General features: G+C 37.4%; 1 pseudogene; it reads right to left on the minus strand.

Moving 5' to 3' along the window:
• Positions 1 to 539: 539 nt before the first annotated feature.
• On the minus strand, positions 540 to 1,726 carry LOC110285035 (small ribosomal subunit protein eS4, X isoform-like; annotated as a pseudogene).
• Positions 1,727 to 21,997: the final 20,271 nt, after the last annotated feature.

Below are 21,997 nucleotides of genomic sequence, written 5' to 3' on the forward strand. Positions count from 1 at the left end.
GAGAAACCCTGTCTCAAAAACCAAAAAAAAAAAAAATTCACATTAAGACACATGTTTTCTAATGCCAGAGATTAAATATATATATATATAAACTTCAGGAGTATAGAAAAGTCCTTGTTAATTGATTTGTCCCGAATCGCGACTCCCATATCTAGACTGCCTTCTCAATGTGTATTTCTCTTGATTATGCCAGTCTCTCCCAGGCAACATGATAAGCCCTCATAATTATAAATCCACATATAATTCAAAGTAGACATTTTCACTAAAATATATGTAACCTTTCTACATTTTGACAGATTAGACGTGTATGTATCTGTTAATATGATCTGTCACTTGTAAGTAAATGTACAGAAAACATATTAATTACATCAGTTATCAAATATGTTATAGGTAATGTTTCCTTACTATATAGTCACTATATAGTTTTGTTTTGTTTTGTTTTGTTTTGTTTTGTTTTGTTTCATCATGCTGTTTAGTCTAGCATGTTCCCTACAAAGCCTTGTAAAAATACTTTTCCAGCATGTCTCCTAGAGACCATTTCACCCCCTGCTCTGTTTGGCCTCTGGCCTCGTGTCTCTCTCTTCCGCAATGATGAGGTGGATGGATTCCTGTTCCTCAGGGAAGAGAGATCCATGTTTTTTTGCCCTTGCCAATAACAAAAATGTTGGAAAGCTGAGTGGCAAAGCTGTTGCCATTGGCATCTTTCTCATGAATCACATCAAAAGAGCCAGGATGTCTCTCTCTGTTGGTGATTACACCAATTCTTCCCAAGTTAGCACCTCCAGTCACCATACATAGGTTCCCAGTGTTGAACGTGATGAAATCAGTTATTTTGCCTGTCTCCAAATCCATCTGAATGGTGTCATTTACCTTGATGAGGGGATCGAATAATACGAGCATTATGTGTTACCAGATGTAGGACTCCTTTTGTGCCCACAAAGATCTTTCTCACTTTGCACAACTTGTACTTGGCCTCCTTGGGTGTAATATGATGAACTGCAAAGCGACTCTTTGTGAGGAGCGGGTGTGGCAGCAGTCCCAAGATGGCGCCCGGGACTACAGCTAAGTCTTATGACTTGCACCTGACTTCCTCATACACCTGAAAATAAGCCACAACCATCGTGAGAGCTGCGCAGGTGCATCATGTTACTGGTGAATCCATATTTGGTGGAGACATGCCCCTGCCGCCCTGATTAGCTGAAGCTGAGTGCCTGGTGAGGTGACGTGGCCTGCTGTGAGTGGATGGGGGCTGAGAATATATAAGAGTGAGAGGCCCGGGTTAGAGAGAGAGATAAAGTGGAAGGATAAAGTTGAAGCGAGAGAGATGAAGACTGAAGTTTGCTGAATAAACTGTTACAAGGACTGGTGGTCGTGTTGTTCTTGCTTGTCGAGAGTGGGCTTGACAACTCTTGGTGTTACAGATCAGATAGAAGTTCTTTCCAGTCTTTTCTATGCTGATGACATCCATAAACCAAGCAGGGCAGGTTATATAGTTTCAGACTTTTCCATCAATTTTAATGAATCGCTGCATTCAAATATTTTTTAACTTCATCTCCCGTCAGGGTATACTTAAGTCTGTTCTTTAGGAAAATGGTCAGAAGCAAGCAATCCCTTAGCTTGTGAAGAACGGTGGATGGATGAGGAGCAAACACTCCAGTTAAGTATCCAGCATCCGAAGTTTTGTAGCAGCTACCTGCTTCAGATATTTCTTGGGACCACAAGCCATGGCTGCACTGGGAATGGGAAAAGATAGTATATAGGTTTTATTCTATTCCCATTTTAAGGATTGGATATAGAACTGAAATTTGAGAAAATGTCAGTTAACTGGTTCAAATTTCCATGCAGCATGTCACAGGTCAGATGAAGACACACATGTAGCTTGGAATTCAAGCTCTTTCCATTATTTAGGTTTCATAAACTCAGTGTAGCCCCCAATCAGATCTTAGAAACTTACAAAATTTGAAATACTGTTTCCAAAGGAATCAACAAATTCTCTATTACATAACAGTTGAAGGTGAAAGGCACTGCGATGATTTGAAAGACTTACAAGAGTTAAATACAGGCATTCCCATGAATCATAAAAATGCTGTCAGTGACATATTTGTATGAAATATTTTTTGTTTTACTTAAAGAATATATGGAAAAATATTCTCCTGTTGAATCAAGGAAAGGAGTAGCAGAAAGTCCCACATGAAATCAACACATGTAGATAACAAATAGGGAAAATGCCCCCTTACTTTCATTAGAATCTTGTTCATATTACTGAGGAAACAATCAGGAATATGTAGCATATTACATGTGTCTGAGAGTGCAAGACACTAAAGGCTAAATCAGTATGGTGCTCTAAAAAGGAAGGAATGTGGACTGAGTCATTTGTATTTTCCATGTTTTTCCTTTAAACTCTAAAATCTCTGAAAGCTGGAACTAGAATACTGGAGTTTTCCCTTCCCAACCAATGAAAAAAGAGACTCACGTATTAACAAAAAACATGAGAGAAACCTCTCTTCTTCTATTCAACCAAATCAAAGTCCATAAGGAAAGATGGCTTGTGTGAGGTTCAGTGTGAAATATACCCAGTTGGTGGTTTTGAAGATTGGCTCTAATTATAGGTAACCTTGGAAGTGGTGGAAATGTTGGAGAGTAGATGCCCTGGTAGAAGTATGTTGCTGGAAGCATGCACAAACAGACTATAATGAGACTATATGTTCAGTTCTTTTTTCTACTCTGCCTACTATCCACCCTATCAAATGTTCATTCCATATGACTGCAAGTCCAGACACCAAACTATACTTTGAAAGCATGAGACAAAAATCAAACTTCTTTTTTGCAAGTTCCATTGCCAAGTACTTTGATGTGGAGATGAGAAAAGCAACTATCACACCCTTCCTCTACTTCATTTGGTTTCTGACTGGATAATCAGAACCTTGTCCTTAGGAACAGAGGGCAGGTGACATCAAAGATGCAAAATCTGCTTGACTTGTGGGTTTATTGGTAGGCTTAAAATTTTCAAAACCTACTTTAGTAAGGGTTCTCAAATGGTTTGACCCCACTTCTAGATCACCTTCCAAAGGTAGGGAAAAAAAGATTATAAGAAAGACAAGGGGATGTGGTTCTTTTTAGAAGTAGTTCTTTGGGGGCAAGTCCAATCCTGGTTTGTCACTATACTAGAAGTCCAGTTCAGTAGTTTCAGTCCAGTCCAGTTCAAAGTGGCACCAAACATGAGTCAGCAAAGGCAGCAGGATTCAGCAGAAACTGCCAGGCCTCCTTAAACTCAGCACAAGTTAGTGGGAGTGGCCAGGAGCAGTGGGAATGGCAGAAGTTCTCTGCTGTGCTGCTCTCAGCAATGTGAAGATCAGTGAAGATGGGAGAACGCTGAAGCATTGCACAGCTAGCTCTCCAAGTGCTGTGTCACTGTGCTCGAGTCTTACTTATACTCTCTCCAAATATCACATGTCCTCTCATGGGTTTTGACTCAGTAAAGCATCATGTGAGTCTACTTCAGAAAAGCATCATGTGAAGTCTGTATCACATGACACAACCACGAATTTCCACTTCACTCCTTAAAGAAAATTTCCTGTCTGACAGACAAGGAAAGAATAATAGACAAGCACAGCAAACCACATAAAACAGTGAGCTAGCAGGGTGCTGAATATAATACCCACTAAAGTTAACTAGGTGTATTCAAGATCATTATTTATTCATTCAGATAGTATGTGGGAGCCTAAATGACTGTTCTAGTCTTTGTTCTGGATACGCATTTTAAAATAGCCCCATCCCTCTGGAACTTGTGCTTTCTGGTAAGGCAATATTATACCAATGAAGTCAGAGTGAAATATTATGAACAAGAATTTTGGGGAATTGTGAATGTTTTAATATTTTTTCACAATAAAAGTCTTTAACAGAATTAAAATATAAAGTCAGAAAAATCCTGTAAGAACTAGAACAAAATTATAAATTTACAACTAAAAATGAATATATAAGATAAGGAGTCAAAAGAAAATGCCCAATGTTAAATTGGGATATACAAAAGAAAGGAAAATGAGAGGATTTCCCCAGTACAGGAGAATGCCAGGGCCAAGAAGCCAAAGTGGGTGGGTAGGGAAACAGGGCGGAGGGAGGTTATAGGGAACTTTCAGGATAGCATTTGAAATGTATATAAAGAAAATATCTAATAAAAATAAAAATAAATAAATAAATAAATAAATAAATAAGACTTTTTGAAATAACAATAAAGTAAAATGTCCCGAGTCTCATAGTTTTCCAAATTGATAAGACCCTTTAAATTAATCCATAACTTTTATGTTTGAATATTTTTGAACACTGGGATGGTGGTCTAATTTTATACAATGAAAAATTGTTGCCACAGTCAATAAAAGAATAGAAGATCAGAAATTTCATACCAGCAATGTGGAAAACTGAAAGATAAAAATAGATGCCTATCAAAGTCTGAAAATACCTTTTTTAAAATTTTATTTATTTATTTATTTATTTATTTATTTATTTCCCAGTTCCAGAAAGAGATAGAACTGGGGATTTATTTATTTTTCTCTTTTATTTTCAAGTTTTTGTTAGATATTTTCTTCATTTACATTTAAAATGTTATCCCAAAAGTCCTTTATATCTCCCTCTGCCCTGCTCCCCTACCCACCCACTCCCACTTCTCGGCCCTGGCATTCCCCTGTAATGGGGCTTATAAAGTTTGCAAGACCAAGGGGCCTCCTTTCCCAATGATGGCCGACTAGGCCATCTTCTGCTACATATGCAGCTAGAGAAATGAGCTCTGTGGGTACTGGTTAGTTCATACTTTTGCTAAGTAGAATTTATTTATGGATAATAAATCAAACAATTGCAAGACTGAATGGATATTTGCATGGAAATGTTCTTGTGTAATTCTTTACACATATACATACACACACATATACTTTCTAAGAGGCAACTGGAATATTATTCACCTGTCCATATTAAAGGAAGAAATGTGCAGAGGATGATAGTAAGAACTGAAATGTTTACTGCTACCTTGAAGAAAAACATAATGTACATATATATTCTAAAATGCAAATTTTATACCTGTGATTAGTTTTAGTGTTGTAGATATTTTTATGATGTTGTATGACTTCTCTCTCAGAGAAAATTACTTGCCAACAGTCCTTCAGTGATGCACTTTTGTTATAACAATGTGTTTGCCAGATTTCCCCCACTATAACAAATGTCAGGAAAAGAAAATCAATCCATAAAAAAAGTGATTTATTTTGGCTGATGGTCTAAGAGGCCCATGTGCAGTTGGCCCTATGACTTTGACCATTATCATCGGAAAAAATGACAGAGAAATTACTCATCTTACAATCAGAAGGTGCAGAGAGAATAAAGAAGACTAAGATACTGAGTACAATTCAGTAGAACATGCCCTAACCACCTGCAGACTTCCTAGATGTTTCATCTCTCTTTCAATATGTGTTGTTTTATTTTTGAGAGTATAATATAATTACATTTTGCCCTTCCCTTTATTCCATTAAAATCTGCCCACACATCCCTCCTCACTGTCCTTCACATTAATGGCCTTTTTTTTTCCAGTGTGTGTGTGTGTGTGTGCCTGTACATATTTATTCCTAACTGTTACTCGCCGAGATCAAATAAAGTTATTTTTATATACATTTTCAGAGATGACTGCCACTGGAAAACATGTTTATGTTCTTCTCTGGAAAAGACTACCTCTCCTACCCCCACCTTTTTCATTTGATTTCACCTCTTCTGAATGTAGTTTGGCATATACATTAGTCAGCTTACATTTGGACAGTTATGTTGGCAAAACTACAGATATGAATTCTGATGTAACTAGAAGACACAATCTCAGAGTAAAACCATTGGTCCTCTGGCCCTTAAGGTTTTTTGGCCTCCTCTTCTTAAGTGTTCCCTGGACCTAAGGTTTGTTAACATTTTGTAGATGCATCTACTGGGACTGGGCTCCACAGGTTTGACTTTTCATCAGACGTAGTTTTCTTTCTTTCTTTCTTTCTTTCTTTCTTTCTTTCTTTCTTTCTTTCTTTCTTTTTTTTTAAGTTTTTTTTTTTTTAGGTTTTTTTTTTAGGTTTTTTTTGTTTTTTTTTTTTTTGCTGTTTTTTAAATTAGGTATTTTCCTCATTTACATTTCCAATGCTGTCCCAAAAGTCCCCCATACCCACCCTCCCACTCCCCTACCCACCCACTCCCCCTTTTTGGCCCTGGCATTCCCCTGTACTGGGGCATATAAAGTTTGCAAGTCCAATGGGCCTCTCTTTCCAGTGATGGCCTACTAGGCCATCTTTTGATACATATGCAGCTAGAGACAAGAGCTCCGGGGTTCTGGTTAGTTCATATTGTTGTTCCACCTATAGGGTTGCAGTTCCCTTTAGTTACTTGGGTGCTTTCTCTAGCTCCTCCATTGGGGGTCCTGTGATCCATCCAATAGCTGACCATGAGCATCCACTTCTGTGTTTGCTAGGCCCCGGCATTGTCTCACAAGAGACAGCTATATATGGGTCCTTTCAGCAAAATCTTGTTAGTGTATGCAATGGTGTCAGTGTTTGGAAGCTGATCATGGGATGGATCCCTGGATATGGCAATCACTAGATGGTCCATCCTTTAGTCACAGCTCCAAATTTTGTCTCTGTGACTCCTTCCATGGGTGTTTTGTTCCCAATTCTAAGAAGGGGCAAAGTGTCCAGACTTTGGTCTTCATTCTTCTTGAGTTCATGTGTTTAGCAAATTGTATAGATCTCCCATGCTCATGGATTGGCAGGATCAATATAGCAGATGTAGTTTTCTATAGTGGTGTTTGTATCAAATAATGTTCAGTTTTATTCAGTAACGATGATTTCTCTAACACTGGTTAGTCAGCTAGGTTTTTAGGACTCAGCAAGACATCCCTTTTGTTGAGCATTTCTTAAGCCCTATTGTGGAGCTGTTGGCTACCCTTACATTATGTTTGTCACTATACACCCTTAAAATTATCATGCCAGGGGAGTCATTGATTTGGTCTACATTGTCATAGCTGAGTAAGTCTATTGGTTGCCTCTTCTTTGTGGAAATTTATATAGTACTTTCTGGAACCTTGAAAGTTAATCCTTAGGAGTGAGACTTTGGGATATTACAGGTTAGAGTCTTCAGGTCCTGCTTCTAAGTACATGGTGTCTTCAGAAACAAGAATTTAACCAAACAGTCACCTCTGGAAATAACCAAGGGCAACAGCAATAGGCTACATGTTTTGGGGAGTCTCTAAGACAGCACTGACTAACAACTCCAGGGAAGACTTCTCTTGAGTAGTTTTGGGCCTAGTATCTCATGTAAGGCCCAAGCCTTTGTCCTTTGGAGCTTGATCTCAGGAGCATAGATTTCAACAGTCACAATCCAACACATTATTAATACACCATCCATTATAGAATCAGTTTGACATGGGTCATTTACCACTCCTGAAAATTGGAAAGACCTACTACTTCCAGTCTCTTTGCTTGGAATGACATCTATCATCTTGAATGACCTTCGAGTGTCTCCACTTCTTACTTGCACTTGGATTGACATAGTCAGTACTTGTCCAAGGTCTGCAGCTCTTGTGCTTTCCTTTTATGTGTCTATAAGCTTTGTAGTGGTATAGTGCATTCTTCCTTTTCTGACAGAAAAATGAGGTGGTCAGTGAAATGTAATTTATACTTAATCAACTAGCATGCTTTTGGTTATTAGTAATCATTTAGATGCTTCATTTAGATATCTCAATTAATCTGTCAAGCAAGCATAAGCAGTAGAGTTTCTTACACATATGAAATAACCCATCAGTATAAATTAATTGGAGAAATGTTAACATTTGGTCATCTCAAGACTGAGCTAAAATTCAGATCTATATTAGTTTCACGTCTTCCTAGCACCTGCTTGAGTAATAGGCCTTCATCATGCAATCCAAAGTGTGAACTCAGATCTTTTCTGGTCTGACCACAGCCAGTGATATGGTGTCTAGAAAAGACCTTGGGCATTTTTTTTTCATCCAGGTGTTGTCAGTGGCATTGTGGGAAGGTATGAGGTCTCTGAATCCCCTAATACATGCACTTCAGGGTGATCATTTTTAATATCAGTCACCTTTGAATGTTAGACATGAACTTTCTTAATTGTCACTCTTTATGCTAACATATTTTAAAATTCATCTTTTTCTCTCTGGATGTCTACCTCCAGCATCCACATTTAAAGTAAATGACAATGATACTGCATTTGTGTATTACCATTTCTTTATAGTTTTGACAAGAACAAACAAATGTCAATATTAACTCAGCTAAACCCACTTAAATTGTAGCTTTGTTTTAAACATTGCATAAAATGGGTAGACACAATCAATACTGGAAATGGCACAAAAATTAATCAGACAAGTTACTTTATTTAGAAACTTTTAATGAATAATTCTTAAAGGTGGGAACTATAAATGATGTCTTGTTTTGACAGTGTTTATTTTAAAAAAGAGAAATCTTGGAGTATATAGAAAAATCATTTTTAAAGACAAAGAAATTTAATATAATTAAAATATAATAAAATTATAAATAATTAAAAATATTTATTCTTCTTGAAAAGTAGAATTCTCTGTTATGGCTGTAGTTTCTATTATTTCCATTTTATATTGAAAAATGAAAAAAGTTAAATAGTATCTAAAGAAACATCAATTCCGATGCATTTTCAGTTTAAATAATCTCCATTCAACAATGACATTTGCATTAAAAAGAATTATTTTTTATTTTTCCTTTTATTTATAAGTATACATTCAGAGAAGCCATCACAATAACTAAACAAGTGCATGCATTAACAAAGAAACATAGATCAATAGATATAATTTGACATATATGCACTGTTCTGTATAAAAACATTGGTAGTCTAAAAGCTGAGTAAGCATAACTGCAAAAATATGCTTTACAGACACAATGTTGGCACATGGTTAAATAACCAGATGTCAGAGAAAAAAAATTCAATGAAACTAATTTTATATTGAAAATGTACAGGTTTTCTATAGGACTAAGCTGTTCAAGATTAATAATAAGAAAATTATCATCTAGTCGCAGTCATTCAAATACTGCATGTACAAATATTATGGACTGGATGTTTCTCATGCAAGTATGCTATTATCTACCTAAGTTGTATTTTGTGGATTTAAGACAGGCCTAGGATATGAGTTTCACAATGCAGTCCAATCAGAAAACAATATCTTAAGTTGCTATAGAGTCTTTCATAAGCAGAACCACAGATGACTCATGTCATTCAAATCTATAGTACTGTGATAGAGCAATGAAAAGGGAATATATAACTCAGTAATGGGCTCAGGCAGCTGAGAGAAGCCAAGTTTATAGAGAGCATTTGATTGAAAATAGATGAAATTCAAGAGTGTGTCAACTCTGCCAGCACCTACACAAACCAAAAAGCAAATAAGCCATTTACTATTTTATTATTGGGCCATATGGATGTGGGAAGGGCAGTGCTCTAGGGACAGGAGCTATAGAACATTTTTATCATTTTCCAATGTTACTAAATGAAATAATTCATTGTAATTACAGGCAATAGAAGACAGTGTGTCTCTTATGACCGATATTTTTAAAGGGTGACTCCTGGCTTCTAAGCACACACAATTTGTCAAGAATGACCACAACTAGATAAACTGCCAATTTTTTTCTATAAAACTTTTAATTCCTGTCTTTAAAAAAATCACTGGCCCATAAATCTATACACATCATTTAACATATACCTATAATTCCATGATTCCTGAATTTTCACACACAGTAATCCCATTTCTTCTAGAGCTGTATACATAAAAGAAGTAAGTGTGGCACATCAAAGCTCTACTTCTGATTATGGCTAGAAAATCAAAGAATAATGGGACGCTAATTTGGGGGTAGAATTTAAAATTTAAAGTTAGAAGAAATTAAAGTAATAGAAAAAGAAATAGGTTATAAAGTTTATCTTCCCAGAGAAAAGAAACTCTGAGAAAAATACACACATAGACACAAAGATAGGAAAAACTATTATAATCTGAACATGAATATGAGATCAGATAGCTATGAATGTGCCAATCAGGATGCAAGGTGAGTCTTCAATGTAATGAGTGATAGAGGTGAGAGAGGAGATGATAGGATTAACTGACAAGCAAACAACAAAGACATATGAAGCTGACTGAGATTGTGATGAAGCAATAGAGGATCATAAAGAATAATGTTTAATGAATATTTTATAAAGCATGTCTATTGTAATGGTTAGTGCTTTTGATTTGAGAGCACCTACAATAATCTAGGAAAGAGGCATCTGGACATGCTGGTGGAGTATTATACTACTTATAATAACTGAGGTGGGAAGTCCTACTGTCTATTGGTGGGACCATTTCTTAAATGGGATATAGATTATACATGTGGAAAAAAAGGAAAGGGAGCAGTAGCATGCATGCATCCCCCTTTTTCTCATGACTTAGGGTGACATATAGCTAACTACACCAATTACTGCTGTTTCAACCTCTACTCTCTGCTGAACTGTGCCTGGAACTGAAGGCTGGAATACATATTTTCTGCTTAATCTGTCTTTGTCAGAGAACTTTATAGCAGCAATTGGAATAGAAACTCAGATAACAACTTTTACTATGAAGGATAAACGTAGTTTATATAAAGAAATGAGAAAAGGATACCAAGTACATACCATGTGTATTCTTTTGTGACTGTGTTACCTCACTCAAGATGATATTTTCTAGTTCCATCCATTTGCCTGTGAATTTCATGAAGTCATTATTCTTGATAGCTGAGTAGTACTCCATTGTGTATCACATTATTTGTATCCATTTGTCTGTAGAGGGACAACTGGTTATTTCCAGCTTCTGGCTATTATAAATAAGGCTATAATGGACAAAGTGGATGGAGTATGTGCCCTTGTTATATGTTGGCACATCTTTTGGGTAAATACTCAGGAGTTGTGTAGCTGGATCCTCAGGTAGCACTATGTCCAATTTTCTGAGGAACTGCCATACTGATTTCCACAGTAGTTGCACCAGCTTTCAATTCCACCAGCAAGAGAGGAGTGTTCCTCCTTCTCCTCATCTTGGCCAGCATCTGCTATCACCTGAGTTATTAACCTTAGCCATTCTGACTGTTGTGAGATGGAATCTCAGGGCTGTTTTGATTTAGATTTTCCTGATGAGTATGGATGCTGAAAGTTTCTAAAGGTGTTTCCCGACAATTCAAGATTTCTCAAGGAACGGCGGGCACCATCTTGGTTCTGGGACTCCACTGAACTTAGGAACTTAGTCTGCACAGGTGAGATTGTGCACCACAGAAGCTGACAGCTTCTGGGACAGGCAGGAGGCACAGAGCCTCTGAGGCAGCACCCTTTTCGGGCCCCAGGCATCCGGCCACACTCCAGGCCAGAAGACAGGTGTCCACCTGGCCCAGGAGCCCTTTGCCTCAGGAGTGGGGGGCGCCATCTTGGTTCCGGGACTCCATGGAACTTAGGAACTTAGTCTGCACAGGTGAGAGTGTACACCACAGAAGCTGACAGCTTCTGTGACCTGTCAAAGCAACACAGCTTCTGGGAAAGGTCTTGTTTTGGGCATTCATCTTCTGCCAGGAGGAGGTACAAATGCCAGATATCTGTGCACCTTCCCTGCAAGAGAAGAGCTTGCCAGCAGAGAGTGCTCTGACCACTGAAACTCAGAGGAGAGAGCCTGTCTCCCAGGTCTGCTGATAGATGTTAATCAGAATCACCAGAAGAACAATCTCTAAACAGAGACAACTATAACAACTAACTCCAGAGATTACCAGATGGTGAAAGGTAAATGTAAGAATCTTACTAAAAGAAACCAAGACCACTCACCATCATCAGAACCCAGCACTCCCACTTCTCCCAGTCCAGGGTACCCCAACACACGAACAAAGCTAGACCCGGATTTAAAAGCATATCTCATGATGATGGTAGAGGACATCAAGAAGGACTTTAATAACTCACTTAAAGAAATACAGGAGAATACTGCTAAAGAGTTACAAGTCCTTAAAGAAAAACAGGAAAACACAACCAAAGAGGTAGAAGTCCTTAAAGAAAAACAGGAAAATACATCCAAACAGGTGATAGAAATGAACAAAACCACACAAGACCTAAAAAGGGAAGTAGACACAATAAAGAAAACCCACAGTGAGGAAATGCTGGAGATAGAAACCCCAAGAAAGAAATCTGGAAACATAGATGCAAGCATCAGCAATAGAATACAAGAGATGGAAGAGAGAATCTCAGGTGCAGAAGATTCCATAGAGAACATCAGCACAAAATCAAAGAAAATGGAAAATGCAAAAAGATCCTAACTCAAAACATCCAAGAAATACAGGACACAATGAGAAGACGAAACCTAGGGATAATAGGAGTGGATGAGAATGAAGATTTTCAATTCAAAGGACCAGCAAATATCTTCAACAAAATTATAGAAGAAAACTTCCCAAATCTAAAGAAAGAGATGCCCATGAACATACAAGTAGCCTACAGAACTCCAAATAGACTGACCCAGAAAAGAAATTCCTCCCAACACATAATAATCAGAACAACAAATGCACTAAATAAAGATAGAATACTAAAAGCAGTAAGGGAAAAAGGTCAAGAAACATATAAAGGCAGGCCTATCAGAATTACACCAGATTTTTCACCAGAGACTATGAAAGCCAGCTGAGCCTGGACAGATGTTATACAGACACTAAGAGAACACAAATTCCAGACCAGGCTACTATACCCAGCCAAACTCTCAATTACCATAGATGGAGAAACCAAAGTATTCCACGACAAAACCAAATTCACACATTATCTTTCCACAAATCCAGCCCTTCAAAGGATAATAACAGAAAAAAACCAATACAAGGACGGGAACCAAGCCCTAGAAAAAACAAGAAGGTAATCCCTCAACAAACCTCAAAGAAGACAGCCAGAAGAACAGAATGCCAACTTTAACAACAAAAATAACAGGAAGTAGCAATTACTTTTCCTTAATATCTCTTAATATCAATGGAGTCAATTCCCCAATAAAAAGACATAGACTAACAAACTGGCTACACAAACAAGACCCAACTTTTTGCTGCTTACAGGAAACTCATCTCAGAGAAAAAGATAGACACTACCTCAGAATGAAAGGCTGGAAAACAATTTTCCAAGCAAATGGTATGAAGAAACAAGCTGGAGTAGCCATTCTAATATCTAATAAGATTGACTTCCAACTCAAAGTCATCAAAAAAGACAAGGAGGGGCACTTCATACTCATCAAAGGTAAAATCCTCCAAGAGGAACTATAAATTCTGAATATCTATGCTCCAAATACAAGGGCATCCACATTCATTAAAGAAACTTTAGTAAAACTCAAAGCACACATTGCACCTCATACAATAATAGTGGGAGACTTCAAGACACCACTTGCACCAATGGACAGATCATGGAAACAGAAACTAAACAGAGACACAGTGAAATTAACAGAAGTTATGAAACAAATAGATCTGATACATATCTACAGAACATTTTATCCTAAAATAAAAGGATATACCTTCTTCTCAGCACCTCATGGTACCTTCGCCAAAATTGACCACATAATTGGTCACAAAACAAGCCTCAACAGATACAAAAATATTGAAATTGTCCCATGAATCCTACCTATCAGATCAGCATGGACTAAGGCTGATCTTCAATAACAAAATAAATAATAGAAAGCCAACATTCACGTGGAAACTGAACAACACTCTTCTCAATGATAACTTGGTCAAGGAAGGAATAAAGAAAGAAATTAAGGACTTTTTAGAGTTCAATGAAAATGAAGCCACAACATACCCGAACTTATGGGAGACAATGAAAGCATTTCTAAGAGGAAAACCCATAGCTCTGAGTGCCTCCAAAAAGAAACTAGAGAGAGCACATATTAGCAGCTTGACAACACACCTAAAATCCCTAGAACAAAAGGAAGCAAATTCACGCAAGAGGAGTAGATGGCAGGAAATAATCAAACTCAGGGGCGAAATCAACCAAGTGGAAACAAGAACTATTCAAAGAATGAACCAAATGAGGAGCTGGTTCTTTGAGAAAATCAACAAGATAGACAAACCCTTAGCCAGACTCACTAGAGGGCACAGGGAAAGCATTCTAATTAACAAATCAGAAAAAAAAAGGGAGACATAACAACAGAACCTGAAGAAATCCAAAACACAATCAGATCCTTCTATAAAAGGCTATACTCAACAAAACTGAAGAACCTGGATGAAATGGAGACGTTTCTAGACAGATACCAGGTACCAAAGTTGAATCAAGATCAGGTTAATTATCTAAACAGCCCTATATCCCCCAAAGAAATAGAAGCAGTCATTAATAGGCTCCCAACCAAAAAAAGCCCAGGACCAGATGGGTTTAGTGCAGAGTTCTATCAGACCTTCAAAGAAGATCTAATCTTAGTTCTTCACAAACTATTCCACAAAATAGAAACAGAAGGTACTCTACCCAACTCATTCTATGAAGCCATAATTACTCTAATGAGTAAACCACAGAAAGACCCAACAAAGATAGAGTACTTCAGACCAGTATCCCTTGTGAATATTGATGCAAAAATCCTCAACAAAGTCCTTGCTAACCGATTCCAAGAACACATCAAAACAATCATCCATCCTGACCAAGTGGTTTCATCCCAGGGATGCAGGGATGGTTCAATATACTGAAATCCATCAATGTAATCCAGTATATAAACAAACTCAAAGACAAAACCCACATGATCATCTCGTTAGATGCTGAGAAAGCATTTGACGAAATTCAACACCCATTCATGATAAAAGTCTTGGAAAGATCAGGAATTCAAGGCCCATACCTAAACATGATAAAAGCAATCTACAGCAAACCAGTAGCCAACCTCAAAGTAAATGGTGAGAAGCTGGAAGCAATCCCTCTAAAATCAGGGACTAGACAAGGCTGTCCACTCTCCCCCTACCTATTCAACATTGTACTTGAAGTCCTAGCCAGAGCAATTAGACAACAAAAGGAGATCAAAGGGATACAAATTGGGAAGGAAAAAGTCAAAATATCACTTTTTTGCAGATGTTATGATAGTATATATAAGTGACCCTAAAAATTCCACCAGAGAACTCCTAAGCCTCATAAACAGCTTCAATGAAGTAGCTGGATATAAAATTAACTCAAACAAGCCAATGGCATTTCTCTACACAAAGGATAAACAGGCTGAGAAAGAAATTAGGGAAACAACATCTTTCTCAATAGTCACAAATGATATAAAATACCTTGGCATGAATCTAACTAAGGAAGTGAAAGATCTGTATGATAAGAACTTCATGTCTCTGAAGAAAGAAATTAAAGATCTCAGAAGATGGAAAGATCTCCCGTGCTCATCGATTGGCAGGATCAATATAGTAAAAATGGCTATCTTGCCAAAAGCAATTTACAGATTCAATGCAATCCCCATCAAAATTCCAACTCAATTCTTCAATGAATTAGAAAGGGCAATCTGCAGATTCATCAGGAAAAACAAAAAACCTAGGATAGCAAAAACTCTTCTCAAGGATAAAAGAATCTCTGGTGGAATCACCATGCCCGACCTAAAGCTGTACTACAGAGCAATTGTGATAAAAACTGCATGGTGCTGGTATAGTGACAGACAAGTAGACCAATGGAAGAGAATTGAAGACCCAGAGATGAACCCACACACCTATGGTCACTTGATCTTTGACAAGGGAGCTAAAACTATCCAGTGGAAAAAAGACAGCATTTTCAACAAATGGTGCTGGCACAACTGGCGGTTATCATGTAGAATATTGTGAATTGATCCATTTCTAGCTCCTTGTACTAAGGTCAAATCTAAATGGATTAAGGAACTCCACATAAAACCAGAGACACTGAAACTTATAGAGGAGAAAGTAGGGAAAAGTCTCGAAGATATGGGTACAGGGGAAATATTCCTGAAGAGAACAGCAATCGCTTGTGCTGTAAGATCGAGAATCGATAAATGGGACCTCATAAAATTGCAAAGCTTCTGCAAGGCAAAAGACACTGTCAATAAGACAAAAAGACCACCAACAGATTGGGAAAGGATTTTACCTTTTACAAATCGGATAGGGGACTAATATCCAATATATATAAAGAACACAAGAAGGTAGACTCCATAAAATCAAATAACCCCATTAAAAATGGGGCTCAGAACTGAACAAAGAATTTTCACCTGAGGAATGCTGAATGGCAGAGAAGCACCTGAAAAAATGTTCAACATCCTTAATCATCAGGGAAATGCAAATCAAAACAACCCTCAGATTCCACCTCACACCAGTCAGAATGGCTAAGATCAAAAATTCAGGTGACAGCAGATGCTGGCGAGGATGTGGAGAAAGAGGAACTCTCCTCCATTGTTGGTTGGATTGCAAGCTTGTACAACCACTCTGGAAATCAGTCTGGTGGTTCCTCAGAAAATTGGACATAGTACTACCGGAGGATGCAGCAATACCTCTCCTGGGCATATATCCAGAAGATGTTCCAACTGGTAAGAAGGACACATGCTCCATTATGTTCATAGCAGCCTTATTTATAATAGCCAGAAGCTGGAAAGAACCCAGATGCCCCTCAACAAAGGAATGGATACAGAAAATGTGGTACATTTACACAATGGAGTACTACTCAGCTATTAAAAAGAATGAATTTATGAAATTCCTAGGCAAATGGATGGACCTGGAGGGCATCATCTTGAGTGAGGTAACCCAATCACAAAGGAACTCACACAATATATACTCACTGATAAGTGGATATTAGCCCAGAAACTTAGGATACCCAAGATATAAAATACATTTTGCTAAACACATGAAACTCAAGAAGAATGAAGACCAAAGTGTGGACACTTTGCCCTTTCTTAGAATTGGGAACAAAACACCCATGGAAGAAGTTACAGAGACAAAATTTGGAGCTGTGACGAAAGGTTGCACCATCTAGTGATTGCCTTATCCAGGGATCCATGCCATGATCAGCTTCCAAACGCTGACACCATTGCATACACTAGCAAGATTTTGCTGAGAGGACCCAAATATAGCTGTCTCTTGTGAGACTATGCTGGGGCCTAGGAAACACAGAAGTGGATGCTCACAGTCAGCTATTGGATGGATCACAGGGCCCCCAATGGAGGAGCTAGAGAAAGCACCCAAGAACTAAAGGGAACTGCAACCCTATAGGTGGAACAACAATATGAACTAACCAGTACCCCGGAGCTCTTGACTTTAGCTGCATATGTATCAAAAGATGGCCTAGTCAGCCATCACTGGAAAGAGAGGCCCATTGCACTTGCAAACTTTATATGCCCCAATACAGGGGAATGCCAGGGCCAAAATGTGGGAGTGGGTGGGTAGGGGAGTGGGGGTGGGTGGGTATGGGGGACTTTTCAGATAGCATTGGAAATGTAAATGAGGAAAATACCTAATTTTAAAAAAATGAAAAAAAAGATTTCTCACTTGAGAATTCTTTGTTTAGTTACGTACTCCGTTTTTAATAGGGCTAGTTAATTCTCTGGAGGTTATCTTCTTGAGTTCGTTGTATATATTGGATATTAGCCCTGTATCAGATATGCAATTTGTAAACATCTTTTCCATCCTGTAGGTTGTCCTTTTGTCCTCTTGACAGCATCCTTTGCCTTACTTTTCCATTTTATGAGATCCCATTTTTCTACAGTTATTCTTAGAGCCTGAGTCATTGGTGTTTTGTTCAGGAAAATTTCCCCTGTGCCATTGTGTTTGAGGTTTTTCACCAGTCTCTCTTCTATTAGATTCAGTGTATCTGGTTTTATGTGGAGGTCCTTGATCCACTTGGACATGAGGCTTTGTACAAGGAGATAAGAATGGATAAATTTGCATTCAGAAGTGCTTACTGATAGGACACTGGCATGGCTGTCCCCTGGGAGGTTCTGCCAAAGTCTGACAAATACAGATGTGGATGCTTGCAGGAAAACACTAGACTGAGCATGCAGATCCCAATGGAGAAGTCAGGGAACTGAAGAAGCTTAAAGGGTTTGCAACCCACGGGAATAACAACATTATAAACCAACTAGAACCCCCTCTCCAGTCCCCCCCACTGCAGAAATCACAGGGACTAAACCACCAACCAAAGTGTGCATATGGAGGAACCCATGGTTTCAGCTACTTATTTAGCAGACAATTGCCTTATCTGGCATGAAACAGAGGGGGAGGTCCTTGGTCCTGTGGAAACTCAATTCCCCAGTATAGGGGAATTCGAGGGCAGAGGCAGGAGTGGATTGGTGGGTGATGGAGTTCCCTTTTTGAAGCAGGTGTGGGTGATGGCATAGGGGGTTTGTAAAGAGGAAACCAGGAAAGCGGGTAACATTTGAAATGTAAATAAATAAAATAACCAATAGAAAAAAATAGAAATAAAGTGGAAGTATTTTGAACAAATTTATTGTAAATTCAGTCTAACATGCTAATAGCTAAGAGTGACATGTCAATAAATATGCATTTTCAAATATGTCCTTTAATTTGTTACCTTATAATTTTCAAAAATAATAAATAGAATGTTTCTGATTTTAAAAATAAAATGATACCAAGTAATTAAATTGATAAAATACATACTCATGTATAGAATTAGCCAATACACATATTTAACAACAATCACAGCAATCACTCCTACCAAGTAAATATCAATAAATAAAGTATCCTAATTTCCAGTCCAAATTATTTGATAATATTCAAGTAACAAAAAATATAAATCATCATATCAAGTCTGGACTATATGGGTCTTTTCTTAGTCATTATGGTACCTTGGGACATTCATAAGACAAGTCTTAGTAATTTTCATTTTTATTAACCAAGATATCTATCTACTATACACAAGTATAACTCATTTAAATACTGAATCAGATATATTAAACAGATCATGCATATACCAACACACACTGATATATCAATCACTTATATATTGGTTTCAGAACACCTCAGAGAAATCTATATTGATGTTTGTATTAGTTTTATTGTTGCTCTTATAAATACTATGACCAAAAGTAATTTAAGGAAGAAAGAATGGTCTAAAATCATAATGTCAGGAAGACATAACAACAGGAATGGAAAAAGGCTGATCATATTTTTATCTGTACACAGAAAGGAGAGAGAGGGGGCATAAACAGAAAGAAACTGACAGAGACAGAGAGACAGAATCGGAGACAGAAACAGGAGAGACAATAAGGGAGTGCAATATATTATCAAAGTATTTTCATCAAGACTTTGTGGCCTACAGCTTTCTGGAACAGTGCTACCAAGAGAGAATCACATATTTAAATAGCCCTGACTATGGGGAGCATTTTCATTCAAACCACAACAATATTAAAATATTTTTTCACCCAGTGAATTAGTGAATTGATACCTTCTTCCTTCTGTTACCATCCTGTGTTTTGTTCACAATGTCAGAGACTTGGGTATTACTGTCTGCACCTCTGTCCTATCACAAATTATTCTGAGAGATAACAGCTATAGGATGGAAAAAGTCTAACGATATTGATTTGACTGGTCACTGTCTAGCTGTATGATTCCATAGATAAACTTTATTAAGCATAAAAAGTGCTTGTGAAGATAGAATACAAAGAACATGGTTATTGGTGGTGCTTGAGGAAACAGAAGCACTAAGAGGCTTCCCAATCCGGCCCCCTCTGTCAAACAAACAAACAAAGATTTCCTGAACACATGGCTCATGTAGGCTTTTTAGACATTGTTATCACTTGGGCCTACCTAGAGATGATCTGTTGGAAATAATCAGAATGCCAAAGATAATTACAGTTACTCCTGAAGGTAATAATTAGTGATTAAAACTTCTACCAAGGTATATAATCCAAATCAGCAAAGGCATGCTTTCATAGCTACTTCTAAATAAGATTTCATGAAATTTGCTGGGATTTTGAGAATTCCTCTAGATATTATCAAATTTAGTACTATATTAAAAGTAATCTGATGCTATCCTAAAACTTTCGCACCTTTACCTGACATGATCTACACACACAAATATTCGTCATAAAGGGAGGTAACTTCTTCTCTGTATATAACTCCCTTCATTTTGCAGGAAAAGCAATTTATCATATACCTGGTCTTAATTTCATGGCAAATGTGCTGCCTTGGTCTCCCATCTGCTAGCATCATGAGATTGAAAGAATACACATGATTCAATCTGAGAATGCATGAATCAGACATAATCACATGGTCAGTGAGGCCAATGCAAACAGAGTCAAAGCTGTTCTGATTCCAGAAAGCAAATCTTAACCTGCAATGGATTCAGCTGAGAGAATACATGGGACTCTTGATAGTGGGAAGACATGAAATAGTTAAAAGAATAACTACATAATAATTCTCATTGAATTCTATAAAGTCTTTCATTCCTTACCATATTTCTGTCTTGACCCATTTTTCATTCAGCAGAGTTGTTCAGATTCCATGCATTTGTAAGCTTTCTATTTTTTCTGTTACTGGTATCTAGTTTTAATCTGTGGTGTTCTAATAGGGTTGAGGCAGTTATTTCAGTTTTCTTTTATCTGTTGAGACTTGCTTTGTGTCTAACCCTGTGTTATCTTGGAGAATGTTCCATGAGGTGAAGAAAAGGTATATTCTCTTGTGTTTGGATGAAATGTTCTTTAAATATCTACTAGACCATTATGGTTTATAACATTTGTAAGATCCAGTATTTCTCTGTTTAGTTTCTGTCTAGATAACATGTCCGTTGGTGAATGTTGGGTATTGAAATTTCCCATTCCTAGCGTGTGAAAGTCAATATGTGATTTAAGCTATAGTAATATTTCCTTAACAAATGTGGGTGCCCTAGTGTTTATGGCATAGATGTTAATAACCAAAATCTTGGTGATTTTTTTCTTTGATGACTATGCAGCCCATCTCTTTTGGTTAGTTTTGATTTGAAGGCTATTTTGGTAGATCTGAAAATGGCTATGACAGATTGAGTCATAGACCAATTTCTTGGAATATCTTTTTTTAAAACTTTATCTTGAAAATGTCTATCCTTGATGTTGAGGTGTGCTTCTTGGATGCAGCAGAATGACAAATCCTCTTTTTGCATCCATTCTATTAGTCTACATCTTTATATTGGGGAATTAAGACCACTGAAAATGAGAGATATCATTGGCCAATGAGTGTTGATTCCTGTTATTTTGTTGTTGGCCGTGGTGGTAGTGGAGAATGTATATGTATGTGAAAGGGTGTGTGGTTTTTTTTTTTTTTTTTTTTTGAGTATTTTTGAGTTTGCCCTCTTTTAATTTTTCTGGTGTGAGATTATTTATTTTCTCTGTTTACAAGAGTGAAACTAAGCTCCTTAGTTTGAAGTTTCCCTTCTTCAAGTTTCATCCATTCTTTGTGGATGGATACATTTCATTTTATCATGGAATATCTTATTTTCTCCATCTATTATGATTGGAAGTTTTGTTGCCTATAACAATTTGGGCTGATACCTCTGGTCTTGTAGACAATTAGAGTCCAGCTTCTTCTGTTTGCAGTATCCATTGAGACATCAGGTGTAATTTTAATAGTTCTGCTTTTGTATTTTACTCAGTCCTTTTACTTGCAGTTTAATCTTCTTCCCTTTTGTTTTGTTTTGTTTTGTTTTGTTTTGTTTTGTTTTGTTTTGTTTTGTTTCGGGTTTGGAGTTTTCCTTTGTTTGGGGGTAGTTGGTTTTACTAGACAAGGCTTCTCTGTGTAGCCTTGGTTGTAGACCAAGCTAGCCTTAAACTTACAGAGATATGCCTGCTTCTGCCTCCCAAGTGCTGAAATGAAAATTGTACTTCACCACTGTTTTGCTTTAATATTCTTTTTCTTTCGGTACACTTAGTGCTTTGATATTATTTCACAAAAGATTTTCTTTTTTTTAATTTTTTAATATTTTTATTACATATTTTCCTCAGTTACATTTCCAATGCTATCCCAAAAGTCCCCCATAGTGCCCCCCACTTCCCTACCCACCCATTCCCATT

This window comes from Mus caroli, unplaced genomic scaffold (assembly GCF_978045245.1).
Source record: "Mus caroli unplaced genomic scaffold, Mus_caroli_1 scaffold_19, whole genome shotgun sequence".
NCBI lineage: Eukaryota > Metazoa > Chordata > Mammalia > Rodentia > Muridae > Mus > Mus caroli.